Source organism: Rhincodon typus, chromosome 1 (assembly GCF_021869965.1).
Source record: "Rhincodon typus isolate 14 chromosome 1, sRhiTyp1.1, whole genome shotgun sequence".
Classification (NCBI taxonomy): domain Eukaryota; kingdom Metazoa; phylum Chordata; class Chondrichthyes; order Orectolobiformes; family Rhincodontidae; genus Rhincodon; species Rhincodon typus.
Genome location: NC_063332.1, coordinates 100,949,615 through 100,975,477, shown reverse-complemented (window position 1 = coordinate 100,975,477; position 25,863 = coordinate 100,949,615).

The window sequence follows — 25,863 nt, the reverse complement described above, 5'->3', positions numbered from 1 at the left end:
CTTGTTTGGTTATTTTTAGTGGACAATTAAGAATCAATCATATTGCTTTTATTCTGGACTCTAAAGTTGGTTGAACTAGTTTAAAAAAAAAGGCAGATTTGCTTTTCTAAAGGACGTTAGTGAATCAGTTTTTGAAAAAATTAAATCATGAGATCTGGGCAGTCTGGTTGGACCAATATTTATTGCCTTTCCTGAATTGCCCTGGAGAGGGTGGAGGTGGGCTGCCTTCTTTAATGATTTCAGTCCATTTGGAGTGGGTGCACACTCCTTTTTAGTGAGGAAGTTCCACGATTTTGACACAGAAACACTGAAAGAGCAGCAAAATAATTCCAAGTTAAAATTGCGAGCGTTTTGAGGGTAAGTACAGTGTTGTGGTCTTTCCAGTCTCTATCTACCATCCATTTATCTATCCATTTCTGAAGAAGGGTCTAGGCCCGAAACGTCAGCTTCCTTGCTCCTCTGATGCTGCTTGGCCTGCTGTGTTCATACAGCTCTACACCTTGTTATCTCTGTCTACAGCCATCTGATTCCACAGATTTAAAACCCTCTAAGAAATTCCTCACCTTTGTATAAAATGGATGACTCCTTCTTCTGAAATGAAGTCCTCTGGTCCCAGACTCTTCCCACGAATGGGAAAAAACTGCCTAGAATCTGCCCTTTTAAGCCCCTAAGAATATTGAGTGTTTCAATGAGGTCTCCGTTCCTTCTTTTTAAAATGCAATGACCTGTTCAACCACTCCTCACTTCAAGCTCCACTCTGGATTTCAACATCTTACGATCAATACTGTGCTCAGAAATGGTTAGATTGTGCCACCTTTTAAATGAGATATTAAGATGTGGGTTAAAGACTTAATACACCTTTTGAGAAAAAGCACAAATTCTCCCTATATTCACAACATTCTTTATTGACTAATACCACCAACAACAGGTGAATTGGGCATTCATTAATTTGCTACCTATGGATTTTGCTGTGTGAAAAATGGTTGTTGCATTTACTTGAATAAATACGACAAACAGTTTCGAAAATAATCCATCATTTTGTAGGATGTCCGAGGAATGATAAGGGGCGTGTTCAACCATTGATGATTAATGTATACTTCAATAAGTATACGTGATTGAAAAGAAAATTGATTATCTGATCAGGCTTATCTGATGAAACAAATACATAGATACTGTGTTCAAACTTGCCTGCTTCATGTTGATCTGGTGTTCAGGATCTTTACTTTTTAACCACTTCATGCATCCATACTGAACTAAGCAGCTGTTTAATAATATCAAGTTATGCTGTCCCTGGCATTTCACACAAGGTGGAAAGTATTGCTTATTGAAAATAGCTGAATAATAGCTAAAATGTAGTCTTGAAGATCTTGATTTTATGGATGTGGTGATGATGTGTTGCACTGAAAAACAGTGAGATTTTAACGAGTGATAATTTCAACAATTGATGAATTAATTGTCATAAAAATAGCTGAAGTACACAGAAGCAAGGGTTGCAGTAGTGGTTAATATATACATCACTGACAGGGATCTAAGTGACAAAGTGACATTTATATTCTGTTGTCATGCACTTAATTCACTTTTGACCCTTGTCAGAAATATGGCATTGTTTTTGCCAGTCAATCCCTATATCTTTGGCAGAATGTTGATCCGCACATGTCAGAAGCCATGAGGAAATTCTGGTATTTTAAATTGTGTATTTTCTGGCATTTTGAAACCTAACCTAATGCTTTAAATACGTTGTGTAAAAGTTGTTTAGGAACTTCAATGGACCATTTAATGGGAAAGTTAAAATAAATGGGTTGATCCCTGCCTTTAAAATGATGAATAGAAGAAGGTCCCCTGAATACCTTAAGTATACATTGATTATCATCACTGACAATAATTTCTAGCCTATAAAGCTTATCTGGTTCTGTTAAAAAGATTATTTGTAAACAAAAATAATTACACATTGCAATCATTTTCAAAATGTGAAGGATATAAAAATGACGGTTTCCTGAAATAACTACCAGAAAGCTAACTTCCTGACTGTCTCCGGTGTAAATACAATACTTTAAGCCTTTATTAATTATTAATATCCCTTTTCATGTTTTCCCGTGGACCCTAGCTGCAACTAATATATATGATGTAGTTATTACATGGTGACAAAGGGAATTCACTCAAGGGGTATAAGCTGAGAACTGCTAAGTTATGAAACCTAACCAGTCACTGTGATTCATCAGACAGGCTGAAGACTGTGGTACTTTGCAGTGAAGTCTTAAGTTTGATAATTTCAATGTGGTTTGTGTAAATTAGGTGAAATTCATCATCACTGTTAATTTCTAAATCTTAGCATTTTCACTTGTGAAGTGACAGGTGATGATGTATGTGTTCACATCGAGGAGCATGCACTTTATCTCAAGAAAGCACCTGCAATAAGATTAATGAAAATAAAGCTCCATTTCAGACAACTGTTGGATGTATCTTCAGAAAGGCCTTTGAAGGAATGGGAAAGTGAGTTGTATTTTATTAACATTCCTGACAAAGCAACAATCCATCTCAACCCATAGAGGTTCCAGACACTTTCTGGTTGGGCTGACTAGAAGCAGATGAATTCATTTTAGTTGATTCTCAGAATAGCAAGAGCTGTACTTGACATCCATCCATGTTTGCACTTGGAAAAGTGATGATGAGCCACTTTGTTGAATTGCTATGCTATGTCGTGAAGGTGCAGACAGAGTAAGAAGGAGTTTCAGGATTGTAATCCAGAGACAAAGGTGGAACAGTGAGTGACATGTGCCCAATTTGGGATAGTGTATGATTTGGACATGAACCTGGAGGTGATGGTGTTTAGACCTACCTTCCACACTTTTCCAATTAACTGGTTGAGATCTTGGAATTTAGACGGTTTAGAAGGTTTGGCTGGTTGCTGCAGCACAGTTTTGTTCCTTTATTCTTTATTCATTCATGGGTGTCGCTGGTTAGGCAGCACTTATTGCCCATCCCTAATTGCCCAGAGGGCAGTTATGAATCAGTCACATTGATGTGGGTCTGAAGTCATGTGTAGGCCAGACCAGGTAAGGAAGGCAGTTTCCTTCCCTAAAGGACATTAGTGAATCAGATGGGTTTTTCCAATAATTAACATGGTCATCATTAGATTCTTAATTCCAGATATTTATTGAATTCAAATTCCACCGTCGGTCATGGTGGGATTCAAACCTCATTCCCCAGAACATTATCTGGGTCTCTGGATTAATAGTCCAGTGATAATGCCACTAGGCCATCGCCTCCCCCTAAGTAAGGTAATACAGTACAGCAAGGCAATAACTATTTCCAAAAAGGGAAGAATCAATAAATTCCCCTTGACTTTCCATGGTATCACCATTAATGTTGCCATATCAGAAAGAAACTTGATTGGACCAATGCTGCCAATGCTTGGTGAAAAATTAGGGATGCCCTGATCTGTCAATGCTTCACTAACAAGTACAAGACTGAAGTCAAAATTATGACTGAATAACTCACCACTCCACTGAATGAGGGAAATCTCTATAATAGTTAATAAACTTAACATCACACAGGTCAAAGCAGTCCAATTGATTGCCTCTCTTGTTATAGAACTCAATATGCACCCCTCCACCACTGGGGCATTGCTGATGCCTTATGTACTATCTGTATTATGCGCAGCAGCAACTCATCAATATTCCATTGACAGCAGCTTACGCTCCTGTGATTCATATCACAAAGGAGAACAGCAATGCCACCATCTCCAAGTCACACATCTTCCTGAGTCTCATCAATCCATCAGCATAACTGCTTCATAATCCTTGAACACATCATCGAAAGAATACTACAAAGGAGAAGGCGCCGTTCAAGGAGAAAGCCACTCATCACCTCTGCAGAGAATTAGGGATAGACAATAAATACGGCATTGCTGGCAGCATTCAAGGCCTGAGAATTTTGTTTCTAAATAAAGAATATTTGATTTGTATGCCTTTGGGAACCAGCACTAAGTTAAAGAAGAATGTGTATTAACAACTCTCAGAAATCATCAACTCAGGTTAAATACTTGTAACCAACACTTGAAAAATAAAACAGTTCCAGTAGACAGAATGCAGGGCGTTGTGAAGTGAAAAGGATCATGGAGCCTGCGCTGTGGGTAAAGGTTAGGGTTAGTTAGTGATCAGGCAGGGTCTGGTCCTCGCAGAGTCCAGCGCAAGCTGTGTTTCCTGCCATCGCATTCCCTTCTCTAGATGGAAAGTGCTCCTAGAAAATGATTTGGGTGGATGGATTAAGTGGCATTTTGATGCCAAAAATGCAGGAATTACATTTTCTGGATGTCATGACACTGTAGCAGGAATACATGCAGCAGCCATTTCCAGAGTGAAGCTACATTTAATTAGCAATAACTTCATCACCCATTTGCAATGCCAGAGAGGTCAGATGCTGGCTAAAAGCAATTTGTAACATGCCACTGGTACTTGCAAATTGAACTTAGTCATCTCAATAATGTGGAAACGTGCAGAAATTTACAAAAGGCCACTGCTGGCTAATGGGCGGGGGTCAATATTCGTACAATTTCCAAAGGTTGAGGAGGGTCAACTTACCTCTGGCAAGAAGACCATCAGCATGCCAGGCCCATCTAGACACAAGTATCCTTAGCATCCTTGGTGTTGCACCACCAAACCTTGAAGGCTGCCAGGCTCCACTTCTGAGTTGGCCCCTTCCACCCCAGCTTCAGAATTGGGGAGTGCACTGAGAAATAGTGGGGGGATGACAAAGAAGAAAACTTATTAAAGGCACATTGATGGTAAGAGTGGAAATCCCTCCCATTTTACACATAAATGTTCCTGATGTTAACTCTCATGTGGTTGTGAGCCTTCCAGTCAAAGCACTAAATACATTTCTGTCTTCCTAACCACAGATAAGGCCCCATGGTAGATAGACTGGTCTGAGAGCCTACTGCAACATCTGGAAGCAGGAGAAATAATGCATGAGCACAATATTATGTCATGGTGACACCTTTGTACCTCCTCATTCAATATCTCTTATGTTTGGCTCCCTCTGTGCACAAAGATGTAGCTGTTAAAGTGTTGCACAGCAGTAGCTGTAGCAGAGAAGGTATTTTAGAATGGCCAATGAATAGGCAGCCTACAGGCTTGTATGCTTTAAACCAAAAGGGCTGCTCTGTCACTGGGGAGAGATGGCTGGTGGTGTGTTTAACCTGAGGGTTGATACACCTTAGGTGAGGGACAAGGGGCTGAATCTTTATGGTAACCTCAGCCAGTACAGGATTTGAACCCATACCTTTGGCAATACACTGCATCATGAACCAGCCGTCTAGCCAAGTGAGCTAATTGGAGAAAGTGATAAGCTGAATCCAACAGGTACATGCTCTGCTTTCCTTGTCAAGTCTTTTTCAGTGTCTAGTTTGTTAGTTTAGATGGGAGGCTGAACATTAAATAAATGAGTTGTGGTATTAACAAGGCATTTAACAAGTGTTAATCTCTGTCAATTGGCATCAAAGGGCTGCCTAGCAAGAATCTTGCTTCCCTCTTTGTGAAAAGCGTAAAAAGATGGAGCGAGATGATCTCAATGTTGAGACAGGCCTCGGTGGACTTCTCACCTGATTCTGACACACATCTCACCATAGCCCAGTTATTCAGATCCTTATAGCATTCTGCTCAGTGTCTTCATGATATGTCAATTGTATTTACACAGTATCTTCAGTCTCTGGTCAGAATGGGATTCTGCCAATTGTGTGCTTTGAAATTGATCTTGATTTGTAGTGAGACACAAATGTTAATGCTAATGCTATTATTTGGCTCCCTGAGTTGTTTATGTTCTTTTTAGTTTTTATGAGACCAATTGGCCAGTACATTAATTTAGAATGTACATTTGTTACTGAAGTTAACACAGCTCCTAAAGACCTTATTGAATTGTAATTCCAGTTAAAAAAAATCAACAAACCTCAGCTTAATCATCAAAATAAATCAGTGCCCCAGCCACTAATAAATGACAGTGCCAGTGTGACTAGTTCTGTTTAACAGAGGAGTTAGTTTGTTTTTTATGGAATGTGGATATAGCTGGCCAGGCAAGTGTGTATTGCTCAACTGTGGTCTGCCTTGAATTGCAGCAGTCTTTGAGTGTAGGGACACGCCAGAGTGCGGTTGGGCAAGGAGTTGGAGGATATTGACTCAGTGACAGTGAAGGAACAGCAATACACTTCCAAGTCAGGATTGTAATGTGCCTTGGAGGGGAACCTGCAGGTGATGCTATTCCCATACATCAACTGCCCTTATCGTTCTTCGTGTCAGAGCTCATGGGTTTGGAAATACTAAAATGAACTTTACAATTCTTGAGCTATAAAGGTGATTTGTCCGAATATTCGGAAATGGTTGGTGGCACAAAGCATTCTGACTGGTAGAGGAAATACAATACAGTTTTGACTTGGACTGTGCTGTTTGCAGAGGGTTCCTTTGAGTGAATTTTGATTTGATATGGATTTTATTATCAAATGTATTTTGCAGTAAGAATACAACAAAATACAGAGAAAACCTTTCATTTGTTGTCATGAAACAGTGCTATTTTGAATAATTTAAGAAGAAGGAGTAAACGAAAGATAAAGCTTGAAGAGAGTCCATCAGTCCTGAGCCAGCTCATCACTGTCAGACATCTCCACTGCCATCCTTCTGGCAGCTCTTTGTCGCCGCCTGCTCCAGACCTGAGCATTGTCTTTGCCGCTGGGCCGATACTCCTCCATCACCATCGCCTGCTCCGGACCAATCAACATCAGGATCACATCTATCGCCACTGGGCTCATCTCATTGATGTTGCCATGATACCTTGTGTCACTGCTGCCAACGCCAGACACAACCAACAACAAAGTTGCCATCTTTTGTCACTGGGCTTACCTCACTAACGTCACCTCTGCCCGGGTAGAAATGGAAACTGCCTGGCAACTTTATTAACCCCTAGGAAAGCCTGGGGCCCTGAATATGAGCCCACAGGCATATGTACTCCGCGGGTGGGGACTGGGCCATGGGGAGCGGGCTCACTGACTGCCATCTTGTGAGTGGGAGTCAGTACTGATTTTAATATATCTAATATTGTTGCTTGATAAGCTCAGTGAAATTTGCGGACCATTTTTAATTCCGAGTTGTATGCAATATTTGATTGGTTGTTGCACAAGTAAAATGTGCAATAGCTGCATTCCAATGACTAATCTTGATTTGAAGGAGAAGATCTGGACCTGAAATGTTAACTCTATTTTCTCTCCACAGATGTTGCCAGACCTGCTGAGCTTCTCTACAATTTCTATCTTTGTCTGTTACAAATCTAATCTAATTGTGAGCATGACATTTACCAGTTTCTGCTTTGAATTGCAGCACTCCTAGGGACAACCCAGAGTGTGGTTGGGCGAGCTATAATTTTAATCCCTCTTTGGAAAATATATTTTGATATTTCTTTCACCAGTCTTCTCTCCTTCATTTTGCTGTGTGTGTTTGCATTTGTGTCTATCTGTGTGTAACTGTCTGGGATTGTGTGTGTGTGTGTGTGTGTGTGTGTGTGCGCGCGCGCGCGCGTGCGTGCGTGCGGGGCAGGGGGGTTGTGGGTGTGTGTGTCTGTCTGTCAGGGTGTCTGTGTGTGACTGTCTGTGATTGTGTTTATGTGTGTGTGTGTGTGTGTGTGTGCCTGTCTGTCTGTCTGTCTGTCTAGTTGTCTGTCTGTTTGACTGTTTAGGATTGTCTGTGTGTGTGTGTTTGTGTGTGTGTGTGTGTTTCTGGTGTATGTCTGTCTGTGTGTGGATGTGTGTCTCTGTATATGTGTTTGTGTTTATGTCTCCGTATCTGTCTGTGTCTGTGCGTGTGCATGCGGTCAGCAGCTCTTGTTGTGCTTCACTGGTGTCACATGCTGGAAATTAAGGCTCATTATTCCCAAAATTAAATATTTCAGTATAGTATGCAAAAATCCCTGATCTACCTGTTAGATAGACCCAGGCTAAAAGAGAACACAGAATGGGTTTCTGTACTTTAAAACAAGTACTGTTCATTCCAAATACAAGTATATAGATTATAACTACAATCAACAACAATGAACATTTGACATACACATGCAGGCATTGGTGTTATGGTAGAGGGACAAAAAACCGGGGAAGTAGTCCAATGACTCTGGTCCATATGGCTTGCTGAGATGATTCTTTCGTTTGTCTGGATTTTCTGTTCTTCAATCTCTTTTCTCCAGGCTCTTTCCACTTCTCTGCAGCAGGCACAGTTGATTGGTACATTAACTTGGTAAATGGTTATAGGCCATAGCTCACAGCCACTGGTGAGAGAAAATAAACTGGCTTTGTTCCAGCTTCAGAAACTTTACTGGAGAGAAAGACATACTAATTGACCTTTGCAACATTCCAAAGGCTTTGCCAGTATTGTGCACACCCACTAGCTATTCAGCTACACAGGATTGTTGTTGTCAAGCTGATGGCCTTTGTCATACACAACTGGTCACAACTCCACAAACAAATTAGCAACCTGCTGCTGGCCAAATCGCACTTTGTACACACCCCTAGTCCTAGCCTGTCTGCATGAAGCATCCCACTGCTTGAACAAAGCTGCAAAGTAAATGTGACTTACAATGAGATTCAATAGCTTGCTTTTTCAAAGTGCAGCAATTACTTCCACAATCCTTTGTTCTGAGTCAGCCACAGTCCACAATGCAGAAAAATAAAAAGACATAGTCTTTAACCAGACCAGCCTGAGCATTGGTTCTAGGTGTAAGGCCAGTGCTGGGACTGCAGCCAGTCCCCCATGAGAAGCAGCATGTAAGTAAGATGCCACAGAAAGGAAGTGGTTTCACTAGATGTCAGGAGGGCACCAGCAAGGGAATTGGAGGCTAATGAGTGGGGCATGCCAATGTGGTAATCACTGTTGGGTAAAATAGCAGTGGCAGTGGGAGGAAGCCCTTAAGTGGCCATTAATTCATTTTAATAAGGATGAGCTAACAGGATACTTAGAAAATACCAACGATATTGCACAAAGTCATCATGGATTTATAAAATAAAAATTGTGATTGATAAACCTACTGGAGTTTTTTTTCAAGAATGTGACAAGTAGAATAAATGAGGGAGAACCAGTAAAGTGTTTAGATTTTAGCTTTTGATGAAGTCCACTTAAGATGTTATTGAGCAAATTCAGACCACATGGGATTGGTGGTAATATACTGCTATGGATTGCGACTGGGTTAGTAGGCAGGAAACGGTAGGGATAAATCAGTTGTTTTTGGAGTGGAAGTCAGGGTAAGTGGGGTATCACAGGAGTCAGTGCTTGGGGCTGAGTTATTCACAATATTTATCAACAGTCATTAAGTGAGAGAATCAAGTGTAATAGTTCCAAAATTGTTTTAATAAAAAATGAGGTGAGAGCGTGAAGGAAGAGAGATTCACGGTAACTTAAACAAGTTGATAGAGTGGACAAATACATAGGAGATGCAGTATAACTTGGACCAGTAAGATGCGCATGATCAGAAGGAGAGATCACATTGGAATGACTCACAGCCTAAGTATATAGTTTGGGGAATTTGGAAGCAATGTGGGAATTCAGTGTAGAGGGCAAGTGGTGCCTTTTGCATGCTTTTTGCCTCATAGTTTGTAAGAACTTCTTAAGCATGATAAATTGAAGCCTAGGAATGGGGGCCCATGACAACAGAAACAGTAACATCATAGGAAAACTGTAAGTTCATTGGTTGGTAATAGCAATTAATTTGCCTATCTATTATAGGTTAGTTTCAGATTGAAGGTAAATAGGGATAATTTTACAGGTTACAAGCTATATGACTGTTGAAACTTACAGAATACTGAGAGGCCTGGATAGATTGGACATGCAGAAGACGTTTCCACTAGTAGAAGAGACTAGGACCTGAATGCACAGTTTTAGCTTGAGGGGACAATCCTGTAGAACTGCGATGAGGAGGAATTTCTCAGCCAGTGGGTGATGATTCTGTGGAACATATTGCCGCAGAAAGCTGTGGAAGCCTAGTCATTGAGTGTATTTAAGACAGAGATAGATTGGTTCTTGATTAATAAAGGGATCAAGGGTTATGGGGAAAAGATAGGAGAATGGTGTTGAAAAACATATCAACCACGATTGAAAGTGAAGATGACTCATTTGGCTGAACAGCCTAAGTCTGCTGCTAAATTTTCAGGTCTAAAAAACCTGAAGTTGAACATGGAATAACTCCACAGAAGCTGGTATCTCTTCACCAAGTCAGTCTTTATTTACATGTATAGAGTCCTCGATACTGGTTCAGCTTCCTTAGAGGCAGCTCTCGGAGTGAGCAGAACCTCTAACAGTCCTGTTTATGTCTGTCAGCCAGGGCTTCCTGATTGGACCAGCCCAATCAGGGAACTCATATTCTATAAAAACCGAAAGAACTGCGGTAAATCAAGAACAGAAACAAAGTTGCTGGAAAAGCTCAGCAGGTCTGTCGGCATCTGTGAAGGAAAAAACAGAGTTAATGTTTCGGGTCCGGTGACCCTTCCTCAGAACTGATATTCAGAACTTGTGTTCTATGATGTCCACCTGGCTGACCTAATTACAAACACTACAGAATACTTCAACAGGAAAAACAGAAAGAAAATTTAATGGTAATAGATTGGGAATAGATGATATATGAAAGGACCTGGGTGTCCTTGTACACCAGTCATGGAAAGCAAGCATGCAGGTGCAGCAAGGAGTTAGGAAGACAAATAGCATGTTAGCCTTCATTGCAAGAGATTTGAGTACAGAAAAAAGGAAGTCTTACTGTAGCTGCACAGGGCCTTGGTGAAGCTATACCTGGAGTGTAGTGTGTACTTTTGGCCTATTTACTTGAGAAATTATATATTTAACATAGAAGTAAGGCAGAAGAGGCTCACCAGGTTGATTCCTGGAATGGCAGCTTTGTCACATGGGGAGAGTTTGGGTCAACTGTGTTTACATTTACTAGCAGTTAGAGGAAGGAGAGGAGTCTGAATGAAACCTCTATATTTCTGATAGAGCTGTACAGACTAGATGCAGGGATGATTTTTCCCCTGGCTGGGGTCTCCAGAACCTCTCTCAGGATATAAGGTAGGCAATTTCAGACTGAGATGGAGAGAGATTTCTTCACTCAGAGAGTGGTGAATCTGTAGAACTCACTGTAGAACCACAGAAGTTCGTGGAAGTGAAGTTACTGAATGTGTTTAAGAAAAATTAGATAATTTCTAGAATTTACATGTGTCAAGAGTAATGTAGAGATAGTGTGAGTTTGGTGTTGAGATAGATGATCAGCCCATGATCTTGTTGAATGTGGAAGAGAGATTGATGGTCCAAATGCACAAATTTTCTGTGTTTCTCCAATTTTCTATATTTCTATGTTACTTAAGAACCTGAACTGATCCAATGGCCCGCCTAATCCCTCCCCAATTGCTGGAGTCAGGTAAGGGATATGTAGTCTCCGCCTACGAGCATTTTCCTAGTTGGGGGTGGGGGTGGGGTTGGGGAGGGGTGTGGGGAGCACAGGGTCTAAAATGATACACTCAGAAGTTAGCCTAAGGCAATTTTACCCTCCCTACTTAGAGGAATCGTGGCTTTTCTAATGTCCTATAAAGTCAACTCATGCTGCAATGTGAATCTAGGATATTCCTAGTCCAAAAATGTACTTACTACATTGACATACTTGCTAAGCTAGTGAGGAAATTATTAAGTCTTTTTCAATCATGAAATTTATTCATTACTTTGTGTTCCCTATTGCTTATTTTGTTAATGCACACAAAAACATTGTTGATGAACTACTTGCTGTCACCTTAGAAACAGCAGAAATGCTGGAGGATTGAAATGAATGAAATAATGCCACTATTTATAGAAAATATACTTCAACCTAACAAACCTGTAGACAGAACAATAGTAATCATGTAATAGACATAATTCTATTTTTTTAACAATACTGTTTGAATTATTTCCCACTGGCTCTGGTCTCTATTGGTCTTCTAAATCTCTAAACACCTTGTTCTATATAATGTTCCTCTTCCTGCACCTTAACTATGTTGGAATCAAGATTTGTTGCATAGTTTCCCAATTTAAAGTCTTCTATTACCTAAGAAATAGGTAATAGGTAAAGAAATTTCCTTAATGCTTCAGTCTTTCCATCCTCCACAGGCTTTTAATATTGAAGCTCATTGTTACCCGACATTGCATCTGCATTTATGACATCATGCTTATTCTCTCCAACCACTTAATGTTATCTTGCCGTCCAATTATTTTTATATGTTTACAGTTTTCCCCTCAACCATTAGACATAAAACAAAATGTCACATCCTACAATTTTCTGTCTACAAAACTTGGCCTCTCTTAAAAATCTTTCAGGCTTAATCTATGACTCCTTATTCAAACTCTCAACAATTGAAAACAACAAAGTTCACCTGCTCATGATTTCCTGTACATTTACATTTTCAAAATAGTGATATCATATAGTCAGCATTGCGACATAATTACTGCCTTAAAAAACACGTTGGAAAGTTATTATTAGTGCCTCCACCAGATCCTTCTAATATTGTCAGTATTCTCCCTTGAGGATAATATAGCTCCATTTCTCAGAGATAACTTCCGTGATTAATTTCAATTCTGTGTTTAGAAAAATGTTTATTTAATTTTTTGTTTTGACGATCAGCCTTCTTTCAAATTTTCTTGTCTCATCTTTCAATTCCCTCGCTAAATTATGATTAAAGACATTTGCTAATATTTTACTGCTTGGTTTTAATGTACCAATTTTGCCCAGGCTGAATCCAAATTTCTCTTAAAGCTATAACATTCATGTTCCTCCTGGAATGAGTTTGTCTTCAACAGGCTGGTGTACCAATACAATGCTTATGTATTCCCCTGTAACATAAACTGGCATGATATCATGGGCAAAAACGCTGCATTCCGGAGGTGAGGTGAAAGAGCCCTTGATATCAAAGCTGCATTCGATTGAGTGTGGCATCAAGGAGCCCCATCAAAACTGGAATCACAGAATCAGGAGGAAAACTCTCCAATAGTTATAGTCATATTTGTCACATTGGAAGGTGGTTTTGGTTGTTGGAGGTCAGTAATCTCAGCTCCAGGACATCTATGCAGGAGTTCCTCAGGATAAGGCTGAAACATTCGCAGCAATCTTCAGCCAGAAGTGCTGAGTGGATGATCCATCTCGACCTCCTCCAGTGGTCCCCAGCATTACAGATACCAGTCTTCAGCCAACTCAATTCACTGCATGTGATATCAAAAAAACAGTTGAAGGCACTGGATACTGCAAAGGCTATGGGCCCTGACAACATTCTGGCAATAGTACTGAAGACTTGTGCTCCAGTACTTGCCGCTCCTCTAGCCAAGCTGTTCCAGTGCAGTTACTACACTGGTATCTACCCGACAATGTGGAAAATTGCCCGAGTATGTCCTGTACACAAAAAGCAGGACAAATCCAACCCAGCCAATTACCGCCCCATCAGTCTCATCTCGATCGTCAGTAAAGTGATGGAATGTGTCATCAACAGTTCTATCAAACAGCACCTGCTCAGCAATAACCTGCTCAGTGACGCCCAGTTTGTGTTCCGCTAGAGCCACTCAGCTCCTGATCTCATTACAGCCTTGATTCAAACATGGACAAAAGAGCTGAAATCCACAGGTGTGGTGAGAGTGACAGTCCTTGACATCAAGGCTGCATTAGACTGAGTGTGGCATCAAGGAGCCCTAGCAAAACTGGAATCAATGGGTATCAGGGGGCAATCTCTCTCAGGTGGTTGGAGTCATACCTGACATATATGAAGATGGTCATGGAGTTCAGCCATTTCAGCTCCAGGATGTCTCTGCAGGAGTTCCTCAGGGAAGTGTCCTAGGCCCAAACGTCTTCCACTGCTTCATCAATGACCTTCCCTCCATCATAACGTTAGAAGTGGGGATGTTTACCAATGTTTGCACAATATTCAGCACTATTTGTAACTCCTCAGATGCTGATGCAGTCCATGTTCAAATGCAACAAAATCTAGGCAATCTCCAGTCTTGGGCTGACAAATAGCAAGTAACATTCATGCCACATAAATGTCAGGCTGTGACCATCACCAATAAGAGACAATCTAATGACTAGCCCTTGATATCCAGTGGCATTACCACCACTCAATTCACCACTATAAACATCTGTGGGATTACTATTGATCAAAACCTCATCTGAACTCACCATATAAGCACTGTGGCTACAAGAGCAGGTCAGAGGCTAGGAATACAATGGCAAGCAACTCATTTCCTGACTTCCCAAAGCCTGTCCACCATCTATAAGGCACAAGTCAGGAGTGTAATGGAATACTCCCCACTTCCCTGGATGAGTGCAGCTCCAACAGCACTCAAGAAGTTCAACACCATCCAGGACAAAGCAGCCACTTTATTGGAACCACAGTATAAACATCCTCTTCCTTCACCACTGATGCTCAGTAGCAGCAGTGTGTACTGTCTATAAGATGGACTGCAGAAATTCACCAAAGATCCTTAAACAACACCTTCTAAACCTACAACTACTTCCACCTGGAAGGACAAGGGCAGCAGGTACATGGGAACACCACCACCTTCAAGATTCCCTCCAAGTCACTCACCATCTTGATTTGGAAATATATTGCCGTTCTTTCAGTGTTGCTGAGTCAAAATCCTTGAATTCACTCCGTAAGGGCATTGTGTGTCAATCTACAGCACATGGAATGCAGTGGTTCAAGAAGACAACTCACCACCACCTTCTCAAGGGCAGCTAGGGATGAGTAATAAATGCTGGTCAGCCACACCCACATCCCACAAGTGAATAATAATTGAAAAAGGTATTGAAAAATCCAGCAAACATTTATTATAACTAAATACTGCACACAAACATGACATTTCTCAAGCATGGATTTGTCTGAGGTTTTATTAAGCGATTTGCAATGGAGGAGTACACTTCCAGTTGAATGTCATGAAGTGATACATGCTAAGAAGGAGAATTAGATTTTTGTTTTCTTGGGTCACACGCTACGACGCTGCAATGATATTTTGAGTATGCATCTTAAAGGTATACTGATTGTGAGACAGAACGAAACTTCTGCCTTTTTCCAAAGATCAAACTTTTTCCCAATGTTGCACATAGTTAAATGTTGTCAGATCAATAATTATGCATACAAGTAAAATAGTGTTTACAAGACTAACTTTGTAAACTTCAATGTTATTCTTTGGAGGTTTGACTACTTGTCCTGATCTGGTAATTGTATACCCATCTGGAGAGATATGAACTGTTCTCTGTTGTACTTGTTTGTCAATTTATTTGTCTTGCTGATAATTGCTGTCACTAAACATCACTGTAAAATCTTTATCTTTGGAATGATTTTCTTAACTCTCTCTGTGCATACTTGAAGTACCTTACATTGGTCTGAGCTGGCTTTTGTTCCTTTGCAGTGTAGCACCATGATCAGTAACGACTTTGTATAATCTGGTCAGGTTACATATTTTCGAAGTCCTTGCTGATATTCAAGATTTTGTATTTCTAACTCACACTCTCTGCCCAGTACTCAGTTTTGGTAGCTCCCCAGCTGCTCGCTTGACATGTATCTCTTTCATTCTTGAACGATGCCCTGTGTCTCGGAATGGTTAGAATGCTGGTGGCAAAAATGGCTGTTCACATTTGCCTTCCAAGCAGAAATTGTGCTGGGAATGATAATACCTTCTCCATTCATGTTGCACAAAAATGCAGCAATTCTGTACAAGAATCTTGCTGTGTGGCTTGTCACTTAATGGCCATTGATTTGACAGCACATACTGTATGCTGTTCGAGCATGGGTAAATGGGTGATGATGTCATATGCGTCACTCCCCACTTAGTACATATGTCTGGAAATGATTTGCCGGTGAACTGCAGTCCATTGTTAGACACTATTGATTCTGGGACACCGAATAAATGGAAAATAGCTCTCATCGCTTCAATGACAGCATTGCTTAATCCATTGCTAAGCCATCGAACAATGGGAAATTTAGAGTGGTAATCCACCACCAGAAAGTAATCTTCCCTGTTCACTGTGAATAGGTTTGTTGTTACTTTCGTCCAAAGAGTTGACTGAACATAGTACAGACATAAAGGCTTCCTCCGCTGATACGTTTATTGTACTTCACATGCAATCATGAGTTGAATATCTTGATTCATCCCTGGCTAGGATATAGGTTTTTGTGTGGGAGCTCCCTTATGTGTTCGATATCCATGTATTCCTGGACATGCTTTCTTGGGCTAACATTTGGTCAGTTGGACTTTTTTTGCACTTAAAAATGGCTTTTTTAAAAAATTCATTTGTTGATGTAGATGTCGCTGGCTGGCAAGCATTTATTACCCATCCCTAGTTGCCCTTGAGAAGGTGTTGGTGAACTGCCTTCTTGAACTACTGCAGATCACCTGCTGTGGGTTGATCCACAATGCCATTAGGGAGGGAATTCCGAGATTTTGACCCAATGACATTGAAGGAATGGCGATATATTTCCAAGTCAAGACAGTGAGTGGAACTTGAGGTAGTGGTGTTCCCATATATCTGCTGCCCTTGTCCTTTTAGATGGAACTGGTCATCTATTTGGAAGGTGCTGTCTGAGGATCTTTGGTGGATTTCTACAGTGCATCTTGTAGATAGTACACACTGCTGCTACTGAGCGTCAGTGGTGGAGGGAGTGGATACTTTTGATGTGGTGCCAATCAAGCCGGCTGCTTTGTCCTGGATGGTGTCAAGCTTCTTGAGTTTTGTTGGGGCTGCACTCATCCAGGCAAGTGAGGAGTATTCCATCACACCCCTGACTTGTGCCTTGTAGATGGTGGACAGGCTTTGAGGAGTCAGGAGTAGAGTTACTCGCTGCAGTATTCCTAGTTTCTGACCTGCTGTTGTAGCCACTGTGTTAATGTGGTGAGTACAGTTGAGTTTCTGGTCAATGATAACCCCCAGGATGTTGGTTAGTCGGGGAATTCAGTGACGATAACACTGTTGAATGCCAAAGGGCATCTGTCTTTTATTCGTGATGGTCATAGCTTTGCATTTGTGTGGATCGAATATTACTTGTCACTTTGTGAGACCTAACCTGGATATTGTCCAGATCTTGTTGCATTTGAACATAGACTGCTTCAGTATCTGAGGAGTCGTGAATGGTGCTGAATATTGTGCAATCATTGACGAGCATCCCCAATTCTGACCTTATGATGGAGGGAAGATCATTGATGAAACAGCTGAAGATGGTTGGGCTGAGGACACTACCCTGAGGAACTCCTGCAGAGATGTCCTGGAGCTGAGATGACTGACATCCAACAACCATGACCATCTTTCTATTTGTCAGGTATGACTCCAGCCACCATCATTATATACCAGAGATCGTAAGAACTGCCGATGCTGGAGTCAGAGACAACACAGTGTGGAGCTGGAGGAACACAGCAGGCCAGGCAGCCTTAGAGGAGCAGCAAAGTTGACATTTCGGGTAGGGTAGTGCACTTGTTAGAGGCTTGTGGCATTTATTTCAATTGGCTAATGATCTGTTTTAACAGTAAATTTCTTGCTAAATAATTATGAGTTGGCTTGAGCAGATGACAAGGTCTTCGAACCAAAGGCAATATATTTCTCAAAGGACACATACTTCGCCCTTTTCACAATATTTCCACTGCACGAGTGATGACTTTCCTTAGGTAGTAGTAATGCAGTAGCCAAGTGTTTGAAAGAACTTGCTTGAAAGAACCAAAGACTTATTGGTGGCCATCATGCCACACACAAGGGGATGTCCTTCTTGAGCAAATCTCTCAGTGGCGATGCCTTGTTCATGAAATTAGGAATATACAGCAAGAGAAATTTTAAAAGTCTAAGGTATCATGGCGGATCCTCTTTATCCTGTAGGATCATCATGTTTTTTAAACCATCCTTGATTTCTTGGACCAGGATGGTCTCCTTGGACACAGTAAATGGACCTGAAGTTTATCAGGCTGACATTGGCCTGACTCCTCTGTTGTTAAATCCCAACCCTTATTACTGTGCTGCCCCCATCAAGTGAAAGCTGTGATCACATTCTGCCTTTGACTTACTCATGACTGCATTATCATCACAATACATATACAAGCAGATACGTTCTTAATAATCCCGTTCTTGTCCTTCTGGAATAGTTCTTGGCTAACTGGTAGCCCAGATGGTAACCATTGGAAACAGTACCATCATAATGGCATCAGAAATGTTGTGAGCCTTTGGGATTCTTTTGCTAGAAGAACAGATAAGTATCCATGTGTTCTATCTATCTTGGAAAATAATCTCACTGTGGAAAATTAGTTTTGAATTGGTCTATTGTGTGGACATGTTTTAAATGGAAGTTGGAGGTGCCTTGGATTTGGGAAAATTTTTATGATGCCATCTTTCTTTAAAATGCATGTGATGAAACTACACCAAGTTATGTGGTGGTCAGCCTTATGAAATGTACCATTTTGCTGCATCTCATCCAGCTGTGATTAAAATATTTACTCAATGTGCAAGATATTGTCCTTGGAGGAGCAAAAATGGGGTTGCTTCATCCTTAAGACGCAATACTGCATCACCCTTAAAATTGCCAATTGAATCAAATCTATTTGCTTACAGGGATCTGAGATCATTGACTGAGTCGATTGCATCTCATGTCGTCTGTTCCAATGGAGTGGGTGTGACTTGAATCTCAAGAACTATGACTATACCGAGATCAGTACATACTGGCAGTCCTGTCACTTCTAGACATTGGTATCCATGAGGTGGAAGTTTTTTGGAAGCCAGGCTGAGCTTGGTATTGGCATCATAATGTATGTGATTGATAATTCATTATATGTTGTGAAGCAATCTCTCATAGGCTCTACAATGGAGTGCACTTATTGAAATACATGTCATTCATGCGCAATGGTAACATGTTGGTACTGCCTCCCAAGTAGATTTAAGCCGTTTAGTGAGTGCCCTCATACTTTTTCAGAATGTATGATATTATTAGTTGTAAAAGCTTCTGATCCCATTATACCATTAACATGGAGGATGAGGTGAATAACACATCTTTCTGTATTACCTTGTCACCTTCTCAAATTTGCCTTTTGCTTGGTTGAATCTGAAGCTCATTGATGTGTTTGTGATTATGCATCTTCTTAACACTTTCCATGCTGCCAATATTGTGTTTTACTGTCTTGTTGGTCACCAGTGTTTGGCTAAGCCTTTGGAACCAATCCTCCTGCACATGTTACCCTATGATGTTCCTTGGTGGCACATTCTTTATAGATATCCAGACATGTTAGCAGCTTTTCAATAGATGTGAATAACCATTTCTGTTACAGGTTTAGTTAGTTTGATGTGCTTTTCTGACTGTAGCAATAGTGTTGACTACGCCTAAAGAATTTAATTATTGTGGGCCTTACACTATGATTTCATACTTGCATCATTCGCAGTAATGGCAATGAAACATTCTTTCTTTTGCACAAAATAGCCATCCTAATGGTTTTGTACAGGCATGGAGATGATGACTAACTCAATGAGCCTCCCTAACAGTTCCTATTTGGAAGTCACACTCATGCCCTTTGCTGTGGCATCTTCTGACAAACTGATCAAGACACACTTAGGGTTGCTTTCTGTATGACATGACTAACAGTTTTACTGAAGAAGGGTCCCGACCTGAAACGTCAGCTTTCCTGCTCCTCTGATGCTGCCTGGCCTGCTGTGTTCCTCCAGCTCCACACTGTGTTGTCTCTGACTCCAGCATCGGCAGTTCTTACTATCACTTAGAGTTTGTTTGTTTTGAAATTAATTTTTATCTTGAGTGATCTTAGAGAACTTTCCATATATAAAAAAAGTTCTTATTATCCATGGAAAGATGAAATTCTGTGTTAATTCTGTGGCACCGATTCTTGCCAATAGGGAGCACGATTTTCAGCAGCCTTTTCTCAGCATCATCTACTACTTGATCTATAACATAGAACTGATACATCTTTTGAAAGGTGTTACTGGGTGCCCAATCTATAATGAGGATCTTGCTATCTATGATATTCTGCCTTAAAAATGGGTGGATTGTATAAATTTAAATCATGTGTGTTCCTGACTGCGTCAGTATAAATATAAAGCTTCTCCTTCTTTAAATGCAAAGTCTATGAAGCTGCTGTTATCAGAAAATTTTACTAATTTATTAACTGTCAGGAACAGACAATTCTTTCTGCTTCAGTGTTGCACTGCACTGGTTTTGCACTGCAGCTGAAAAGTTCACTGCAGCCATTTATTTTCTTTCCTTTAATTAATGCAATATTAGAAATTTATTTAGTCTCAAAAAATTATAGTCTAAACAAAAATAAATTAGCTCTGCTGTCTTGGTGGTTAATGCCCTATCTACAGGTGTGTACAGCTGTCTGTATGCATCGAAACTGATGCTACTCAAAGATGAGAAATTCTCCCTTTGTCCAAATTCTCTATTGTCCAAAGCTATTGTCCAGTTGGTCTTTCAATAGATTTCCAAATATTTGTGACAAAGATATTTTACAGATGGCCACTGCTGCTAACATGGTGCAGGTTTGCTTCCAACAGGGTGTTTTAAACGGTAAGGCAATGCTTATGTTAATTCTAGAACCATAAGAAACCAGGAAGGAATATCATGGAATTGAAGAATCCAACAGACATTTATTGCAACTATTTTATACAAACATTACATTCCTCATGCACCGAACTGTCTTGGTTACTATTATAGAGTCATAGAGTCATATGCTTGTAAACAGGCTCTTCAGTCCAACTTGTCCATACTGACCAGGTTTCCTAAACTGATCTAGGCCCATTTGCCTGCATTTGGCTCATATGCCTCCAAACCTTTCCTATGTGTGCAACTGTCCAAATGTCTTTTAAATGTTGTAATTGTACTTGCCTCTACCACTTCCTCTGGCAACTCGTTCCATATTCGCACCACCCGCTGCGTGAAAAAGTTGCCCCTCAGGTCCCTTTTAGATCTTACCCCTCTCATCTTAAACCTGTGCCCTCTAGTTTTGGACTCCCCTTGGAAAAAGACTTTGGCTATTCACCCTATCCATGCCCCTCACGATTTTATAAAACTCTATAACGTCACCCCTCTGCCTCCTGTGGCCCAGGGGGAAAAGTCCCAGCCTATCCAGCCTCTCCTTATAGTTCAAACTCTCCAATCTCGGCAACATCCTGGTTACCAGTTTACAATAGAGGAGCATTCTTCTATGATCAATGTCATGTTACAAGTGATTTGACATGAGATGGATTATGAGATCTTTTTGGTCATAAGCTCGGATGGAGTGATGATATCATGAGCATGTCTCTCACAGGTAAAGTGACATAATGACGCCTTAGTGCTTCTCGTTCTCTAATTGTATTTCTAATGCTTTGCACATTGACATATTAACTGCAAAGTCCTACCCCCTAACAGGCTTTCTCTTGTTTTCTATAAATGAAAATAAAATACTGCAGATGCTGGAAATCTGAAATAAAAGATAAATAGAAATTACTGGAGAAACTCAGTAGGTCTGGCAGCATCTGTGGAAAGAGAAACAAAGCCACTGTTTTGAGTTGATGTGACTCTTCTTCAGGACAGACTCAAAACATTAACTCTGTTTCTCTCTCCCAGGATGCTGCCAGACCTGTTGAGTTTCTCCAGCAATTTTTCTCCAGTTGTTTTTATTCCTGTTTTTTCTACTCAACTGTACTTTCACTATTTCTCTGCCTTTCCTCTGTCACTTTTGCCCTAAGGTATGTCACTATGAGCCAATTTCTGCTGGAGTTCTCCTGCTTGTCTGCAATAAATACATTAGTGGAGCCAAGAAAATACCTTAAAAATACAGTTTTCATGAATTAGCAGGTGAATCTCTGCAAAAACCTAAACTCTTTACATTTCCAGCCCTCATCTTTAACTCATATTCTTTTACCGTAGGCTGTGAATTGATTTCTATATTAAGAATGTGATATAATGGGGAATTGCTGATGTGTATACCCAGCAATAACTATTTCCTATGTAAACATAGACTTCAGAAGTAACGCAGTAATGAAAATCACAATATGTTATTCACAGCAATGAAGGAAATCAGAATTGAAAATCATTTATAAATTTTGTTCACTGAATGCTAAAGTAAAATCTGTGTACCAGCACTATTGACATTCTTCAAAAAATTTTAAATGTCAATAATGAATCATTTTTGAATTGCTTTTGCTCTGTGTGGAGAATTTGTTCCCACAGTCATGCTCCAAGGTGAGTAGGTGCATGGGAAGATGTTGCAGCATACGTAAGTAAGGAAGCATAAATTCCAGGCAGAATCTGACCTGCGAGCACTGCAGCATATTTGCATTAATTTACTCTGTTATGGTGTTGAGGCTAATGAAGTTCGATGTGATATGGATGCAGCTTCTGTATGAGGCAGTACATCACCAGTGCTTTATGGGAAGTGAATTGTAGTAAATCTATGTCAGGGTCTTCTTTTACCTTCCAGTACTGTGCTAATCCTGTAATTAAATGTTGCTCTATTAATATGATAATATGTCCAAGGTTTATAAATGCCAGGAGCTCCTAGATTCAAGTTTTAATGCTGCTTGAGGATTATTTTTAATTCGCAGGAATCTTTGGTCAGAATATCTACACAATTTGTGATGTAGAGCTTCTATATTGTGGTCCATAAAATAATTGAAGTCACATTTTAACAGTTCCAAATTGGTTCTGGATCCAAAACATGTAATGGTTTTGTATATTTTTTTCAATGCTTACATTGTAAAGAAGAAAAATGTCTTACAAGGGTTTAGTAGACAGAATCATGGAAGGTGGAATCCTATAGGGGTCTGAGAGAGGTGCGCTATGTTGAGATGCATGCAGAATCAGATGAGAAATCCAGCAAGGCCCATCTTGATTAGAGACAAAAAAAACTGCAGAGGCTGGAATCCGAGGTGGACAAACAGGAGGCTGGAAGAACACAGTAAGCCAGGCAGCTTCTGGAGGAAAGGAGAAATCAATGTTTTGGGTATTACCTTTCTTCAGGACTGGATGTGAGGGTAGAGGAAGCTGCAGATAAAGAGAGGGGTGGGAGGAGGGTAGCAGAATGGTGGTTACAGGTGGACACCGGGTAGGAGGTACGACCTGTTGGTTGATGGGAGGGATGAATCCGGTTGATAACTGGAAAGGAGAGTCAGTAGGTGGAATGGAAGGGACAAAGTGGGGATGGAAAGGGAGCCATGGGATGGGTGGGAAGCTTATTTGAAATTAGAGAACAGTCACACTGAGTGTTGCGGGCTGTAGGGTGCCCAGGTAGAAGATAAGGTGTTGTTCTTCAAATTTGTGTTCTGAATTGCTGTGACACCAGAGAACGCCAAGGATGGACATGTTGAAGGGAGAGTGGAGAAAGGATCTATTACAGTATAATTTGGGGGTGGCTGGGTCGTTCGGCAGACAGTCATGTAGAGACAGCACTAGCATCAGGGCAATCGCATATTGTCAGTCTGTAAACAGAACAGTCAGGAGTTGGGACAAACATGTCTAGGGATTGCTATTAAAGTCAGTTGGAATTCTCGGGGTCCAGCAATCATTCAGGAGTGCTTAGTCGGGCCCTGTAGGAGCAGCAGGGGATTGCTGCTTGATAGGGTAGGGAAGTCAAGGCCAGGTGAAACAGAGGAGGCATGTGTGGTGGTGACAGCATGAATATTGATGCAGAGGGGGAGATTCGAGGTGAATAGGGATAGGTGGAACTGCATCAGAGAACATGGTAAGCTACGGAAGAGCTACTTGTAGTGAGCACCATCATGGCCCACGCAGGAGGAGCATAAAGGAGAAGGAGGGCATGATTCATGACAGGGTACCAAGGGCAGGGAGAATAATTGTGGATTGAGATCACTGTGGTGGTCTCCACATGGAAGTGATAGGTAGAAGTTAACTTTTGTGGTAGTGCAAGGTAAAAAGGGACATGGATATCTGGTGGTACCTGGTGACCAGGTGGAGCCTTGTGCTGACAGTGTCCACCACTATCTGTGTTCCTGGCCATCACTTCCCCTTTGTTTGGAGGGATATGCACCCAACACAGGAAAGTGGGACGAGTTTAGTTTGGGCACATGGTCAAAATGGACTGGTTGGACTGAAGGGTCTGTTTCGATGCAATATGATTCTATGAAAAGACCACCACCGAGGAGCCACAAGATCAGGAAGCATGAAGAGGGTTCGGGAATATGAGAACGGATGGGTGAAGGAAGTGAGGTCCAAGGATTTGCTGTGAGGCCTTGTGGAACACAAGGAAACCAAACATTAGATATATGAACTCAGCTCTTGGTCCTCTTCAGGTATATGATTAACTTACTAACAGGTGTGGCCTGATGGGGAATTCATCACTGTTCACCCAACCAAGTGTCCAAAACATATTGAAAGAGGACCCCTCCAGTTTGGGGCAGATTGTCACATGAGCACTCAGTGCTAATCATTGCCAACATGTAGCTGGGAAGAAAGCTGCCATCTCCTTGTTCTAACTGGATTTACAGTGCCTATTTGTTTGAAAGTGGTAGAAGAAAACCAATAGGAGAATCACTAGGCAGTGTAATGAGAATAGGCTCTTGTTTTAAACAAGATGCAGTTTATTGCATCATAGCAATCAGGTAAAAGTTATAAACATTGTTACTAAAACACTTGGGAGATCTACGAAAATACTGGCTGATGCAGGCTTGGGTTTTGTGTATTCTGGTATGTCCAATTATGGGAACTTTGTGTGCTAGATGTAGTATTTCCCCCCTTGGTAGTGCCACAACCTGGTGAATTACTGCTATCATCTCATTTGCTGGTCTTTGAGGTGGCGCCGGGTTTCCATTAGAAATTAGCGGCTAATTTCTAATATAGTAGCATTCAGGGACTGCTTCTGCTTCAGCTTCAGTATGAATACTCTAAGCTATTGTTTTTAACAATGGATTAGCTTGTTGGGCTGCTACAAAGAAAGTTATTTTTGTAATTTCATTGGGGGTTTCAGATTCCAAGAAAATGTTTCAGACAACCTGATTGATTGATCTTCTGCTTTAAATGCACCTCATATTCCACGGGCTGAGCTTATTCGGCCATAGAATATGTGATCACACAGTCAGGGAAAACACAAGCACTTACTTATGCAAATGTTTGGTCTCCATGATGCTAACCAGCTTCTCAGAGATGACTAGGGACGTTATTACCTTTGATCTCACTGGGTCATTGCTGAAGAGCAGATCAAACCTGTCCAAAATCAAAATCAGCTTAACCCCATGCTCACTGGCCCTGACACAAGGTTGAACTCCAAACATATTGTATTTAAAAACCTACCATTGTCATTTTTCTATAATTTTGACTTTTAGCTGAAATTATAAAATAATTGGTTTAAAAACCAATGATTGTTGAATGATTGCTACACTTTTTACAAAAATGATACCAGTCTCTCATCATAAGTGCTTTTTACACAGCTGTTGGTTCAAGTAGTCGGGAAAACCTAGTTCCACAGAATCCATAGAATCCCTACAGTGTGAAACAGGCCATTCAGCCCAACAAGTCCACACCGGCTCTCTGAAGAGCATCCCACCCAGACTCACCCCGTACCCTATCCCTGTAACCCTGCATTTCCCATGGCTAATCCACATAACCTACGCATCCCTGGGCACTATGGGCAATTTAGCATGGCCTAACCTGCACATCTTTGGACTGTGGGAGGAAACCCAAAAGACACAGCAAGCTGGAGCCACAAATGGAGATTGGGCTAGCAACAAGTAGCTAATTGGTTGTTATCCATGACAGGGGCTTCCTGCTTGGAAAACACATCTTTCCCCTTTGAAATCTCAAGATGCTTTAAATCTGTTTCTCCCCATCCAGGTTCCGATGACATCCTCAGATTGGGTGAAGCTTAATGT